Below are 6000 nucleotides of genomic sequence, written 5' to 3'. Positions count from 1 at the left end.
AAAAAACTTTTTAAGGATAGGAAAGTCATATGTGTAACAAAAGTCACTGTATGCTTTTAATATTGGCACATAAGATGCTAATGGTACTTCATCCTATCCAATTATCAGCTGCAACACTAAAAACATATCAATAAAATAAAGTAAACCATTCAAACATTAAACAATTAAATGGATAGTTACAAAACATTGATAAATCACCCATTTGAAATCCTTGTATTCATGGCCCATCTAAGGTTCAAATTTTTTTCTTTTTTCGGCATATATATATATATATATATATATATATAATGTACTTATTACAAACATTCTATCAAATAACACACACACACACACTAAATTGGAATATGAAATCTAATTTAGTTAATCAAATCTAAATCTTATTAATATATTGAAGTACTCTAATGCCCTCGACTGAGTGGAGATACCTAGTTTCAACACTTGAGGTCTTCGTATCGATCCCTAGCAGGGTTGGGCCGGGTGGCTAACATGGATTGTGTGTACTAACAAGCTAACTCCAAAAAAAAAAAGAAAAAAAAGAGACAACTCTAATGCCATCCAAATACAAGGTCTCAAATAGAAGATTTGAATTCCATTGCATTTCAACCAAACACAAACGAGGATTCAAAATTACCTTAATTCCAACGTAACGGTGATTTGGATTCCAATGCATTTCAAATCCTAGCTCCCAAACAGGTGCACTTCACACAGAAATGAGAAATAGCTGTGACAGATCGGATCCGTTCACCAGCGATTGTCCCAAAAGATACTTGCTCATCTATAAAAATTGCAAAATGCTAGCAAGACTAGTCTTAGGCGGGTAGGCGCATGCCAACTACTTTTGTGGGGTGAACGGCTTAATATGTATGAGATCCACACCGTCCATCAGCGTCCCACCTACTTTTGGCCTTGCCCCGAAAATCACATTAATCTTTAATAAAATCATTACTAAAACCTTTAATTTATGTGGTGTGGCCCACATAAATTTCAGAACACTTTGATGGCCCATATGAGTTTCAGAACACTGCGATCTTGAAAGGTCCATTCATCCTATTGATTCATGTTTAGATGAACATATTGGATGGCATGTATAAACCATGGCTGGCCCACCTGAGTTTTTGGCCAACCTAATTTTATATTTTCGGGGTGAAGATGAAGCTATGCACATGCATATTGTCCCCCACCTTCTGCCAGTTGGTGGTAGGCATGCCCTGGCCTTGCTATGCGTGGTTGGGCCAGCACAGTTATACAAATTATACTAATGGAAAATCAAGTGGGCTAGAGCTATCTTTAGAACTTAAGCTTCACGTCTTCTTCAGAAGACAGGCCAGGGTCCAGGGTTTCAAATTCATTATAGTGTACGGTTTTGGAAGTTGGTGTTGGGTTCCTGGTAGCTAATCAAGAACCTAACAATCTGCCCATATACATGCTTGACATGTATTCAACGTGTGTTGATCACCCAGAAACTTCATGAAAAATTCCTCATCTTTCAGGTGGGACCCCCACTGTGTCTGTTTCGTGATCTAAAATCACGACGGTCAATGCCGACCACACTTGCATGAAGAGAGACACTAGTGGTTTTTGGTTAACTATATGAGTTTAGAGGAGCAATTTATATAGAATGTGGGCCAAAGATGGGTGTAACTCATTCTTAAAAAGACCGGGACAAAATATCAAGGGAGCTCACTATCTTATGGTCACTGACCTCACACATGTATCAGGTAGGTATAGGAATAGATCAATAGTGAAGAAAATATTATAAAGGAAACTATATTTTTGATATGAGTCCATCATCCTTCAACAAATCTACACACGAAGAATTAGAAAAACTAAAAAAAAAAAAATTGCTGCGGATTGGCTGATATGTGTATACGTGCTAACATGTGTACAAAAGCCATGTGTACAGAAGCCATGGTAACTTCTGCTAAACACATGTGATATACATCAACCCATTTGTTTCACACAGCAGCTATTTATTTGAATTTGAGAGGCACTACTAACATATGTGATATATACGTGTACATTAGTCGATATGTGAACACACGCTTACATTTGCACATTGACCAAGTGCTTATTTTTCTTCTCCAGCATAAATCCAAGCTCATTAGATGGATGGACAGTTCGGATTCAACACATATCTTGTGATGAGATCTGTGTTATACACGGATCAGATCCACATGTGCAGCTGATGTACATACCCACATGTGTTATAATACAAGACGTCAGCTATGCCCACATGTGCGGCTGATGTTTTGCACAAAACAACATGTGTATAGCCAACAATATCAAAGCTTGGATGGTTTAAATGGTGGTTCTCTCATGTTTAATTTGTTCGGCCCACCAAAAGCTTGTATGTTGCATATCAGCCAATACGTGTACTGTACGTGTACATCAGCCAACACGTGTACAACACGTGTACATCAGTCAACACGTGTACACATGTGTATAGCAGAAGCTATGACCCAGTATAATATATGTACACTTGCAGATTAGCCAACACGTGCACACACGTTTACAGTAGCTAACACGTGTACAATAGCTAACACATGTACAGTAGCCAACACGTGTACACATGTACAGTAGCTATGACAGTCTACACGATGTACTTGCAGATTAGCCAACACATGTACACACGTGTACAGATTAGCCATTGCGTGTACAGCCAACATGTGTACTTGCAGATTAGCCAACACGTGTACACACGTGTACAGATTAGCTATTGCAGATTAGAATGACGTGTACACACGTGTACAGATTAGCTATTGCAGATTAGCCAACATGTGTACTTGCAGATTAGCCAACACGTGTACACATGTGGACATCAGCACAATAACTATAGAGTGTGACATCTCAATAGAGAGACGTCACTTTCAGCTGGCGGAACGCTCACCTGCGATCCAGGTCGTATCGTACTACATGCGAACCTTTTTTTTTTATATATATTTGAGAACTCATCACATCTGATGAGTCTTATAAATCTGAACGGTCCACATGAAGCAGAACCTCATGAAATCCCCTGGTACCAATTTTTACTTCGAACCAAAACTTTGGTGGGCCATTACAAATTCAAACATTTTCTTCCCTCGATTTGAATTTCTCTTTGCTATGGCCCACTAGAATCTTAGATCAGGGTGAAAATTCACCTCCTGAGGTTTCATGGGATTCCGCATCTTATTGATCATTCGGATTCGACACCAATGACACGTGTGTAAAGGTGCGCACATGCGTAGGTGTGTAGGTGAGCAAGCCTTTAAGTGGTGTAGTTCAATACAACAACTATTAGTGGATGTATTTCTATTAAACAACTATTGGTGGATATGATGTACACGCATTAGGTACAATATGTGGACCATTCCATAAACCAATGACATGGTGTACATTAAGGTGTATGGAATCATAAAGATCTACATGATCATCTTGGTCCATCATAATCGGGCTTACATGCACATGGCATATGTGTATACAAAAACTAATCCACCGTACACATGCTGATTTGATACCATTCGTAAAACATGGATTCCAATCCAAAAAAAAGGATGGGTTACTTACCTTTTTAGATGGATATAATCGGAGATCCGCCGTTAAATATGCTCTGATACCACTATAGGGAAGCGTGGAAGGTGAGCCCTCAAGATCTGACAGTCTACACGAAGTTTGGAATCCTCACAAAGTAAAAGAACGGCGCTTCAACGGCCCGCCTATCTACTACTAGAGCAGATGGAACTATTCACACATCTGATCCTACGGTATATAGTGGCCCCGGATTGCGATCTATGGATCAGATCGTCCCAAGGACAAGCTAAGATGGACAGATTATCGTGCACACTATATCTCTCTGTATACTCTCAGTATTTCGTATGATTGTTGAATGCGAGAGAGAGAACGCATCCCTTTTTATAGGAAAGGAGGGAGAGATCGGATGAGATAGGATGAAACCATATTATCCGGTCAAATCCCTATCTCTTATCATATTTCAAATTCAAAGTTGAATTTGAAATCTCAACCGAATGGAAAAGGTCGGAGAAAGCCTAAACATGTGGGACCCACCCACTAGTGATTGCTCACCAGTGGGCCCCACTGGCCTACATCCAACAGTAGGTGTATATGTTCATATAATTAGAACCATGGTTTAAATACTCTATTCAACTCGGCTTGATCATGTTTCACCAACGCTCACCAAAATTTCTTTTGACCATGGTTTAGTCAAAACTCGAGTTGATTTGAAAAGAATGGGTAAAACTTAACATAAATGAGAAAATAAAATCAACAAAACTCAATAAAACTCGATTTGAGTACACATAACTGACGTAGGGGAGGACGTGAGGTCTAGCACTGTCTTCCTCAAGAGGATAACTATTCCGAATTCACGGAACTTCTCTAAACTCCTCACAGAGACTTCTCGAATCCACTAGGAAAGAAAGCAAGAAAATATAAATAAATTTTAATAAATTCAAATTTTAATCGATTGATTGAAATAAACGAGTTCACAACCCTTTAAATAGGGATACCAAGCAATAGGAGAGAAATAAAAAACAAACTACAACAAAAACTCCTTAAAATTCATAACTTCCTATAAATAGTAAATTTACTTTTATAGTAAGTGTCCTATGTGGCTTAACCACGTTATTCTCCTAATTATTCTAAGCACTTTTCATGTTGGACATAACTCTTAAAACTCAAACGAATGAAGAGTTATAATTAAACTAAAACATATTATTTATAGTAAAAACGAAACTAAACATGAAATTCGGTCATCGATATGATGAAATCTAACAAATTTGGTGTGAGTAATTTGGCATAGCTAGGTTGGTTGGTTAAAGTAGCTCGTCCTACCCCAAAATCATATATGGTACATCGAATAACTCATTCCGGTTTGCGAGATATGCCTATTTTATGGTTATAACGGTCTTGATGACTTCTTCCTCTGATCGGGCCTTCTTTGATCCATCTTGGACATGAAAGTGTCCACGACCCGCTCTACATCAGTCCCCTCCACTTTAAAAGAACTCGTCCTCGAGTTCTCGTGCCCCTTCGGTTCATGATACTCAGTCTGGTGCGCTGTAATGATAGCCGGATCAAAAGTTATGATCAATTTACGGTCCACCTTTTTTTGGTCCAACCATGTTTGGAATGTATCTGTGAAACGTTCTATATCAAATCCCTCCGCTTGGAAAAAAACTTGTTTTCAAGTTACTCAAGGGACTTGGTTCATGATTCTGAGATAACTTTTGATGCCAATATTTATTAACCATTTTCTTGTACCTGACATTAGGCTTTTGAGTTTACATAATGCATATACTCATGCTCTCTTTGACCTGGCTAGTATGAATCAGTTCCTTCACTTCTGCCTTCAAGATCTCACATTTTTCTGATAATGTGGACAATTAGGAAGATTATCCCTGTGATAAGATCAATGTGGTTTTGTATATCTCGTATGAGAGACAATTTATTAAGGAGTTCATCAAGCATAATCACCTTAAACTTTTGCAACACTGGTTTCAAATCTCCTGAGGTGATCACAGTCTCTATATATTCTTTCTTTTCAACTAATGCATATATATCTCTTGTTTCCTCAGATTGTTTAACAAAAGCTTGTTCAGTGATGAGAAACTGTTCCTCAACTTTAAAAGTTTTGGGTTGGTTCTCCGTTCTCATTGAGAGGAGGCCAATCTTTCTACCATCTTTAGTAAATTTAAATACGTTATCCTGACCTATATGCGTAACAATAGCATCAATATTATTTTGTTATGATCGACCAAGTAACATATGACTAACTTCCACGTTGACTACGTCACAAAGTACTTGATCCTTATAATTTTACCAATTGAAAACGAGACAGTACATTGTTTGATTACCTCTATTTTTTTGACTTCCTTGATCCATCCAATCATGTACGGAGATGATTGTTTTTCTGTTTTCAATTGCAGCTTTTTCACTATTATTTTCAACACGGGATTCTCACTACTTTTGACATCGATAATCACATTACAGACTTTTTAGCTT

Source organism: Magnolia sinica, chromosome 1, assembly GCF_029962835.1.
Source record: "Magnolia sinica isolate HGM2019 chromosome 1, MsV1, whole genome shotgun sequence".
Lineage (NCBI taxonomy): Eukaryota > Viridiplantae > Streptophyta > Magnoliopsida > Magnoliales > Magnoliaceae > Magnolia > Magnolia sinica.
The sequence above is the reverse complement of the archived record's forward strand: the minus strand, read 5'-3'. Positions refer to the sequence as shown.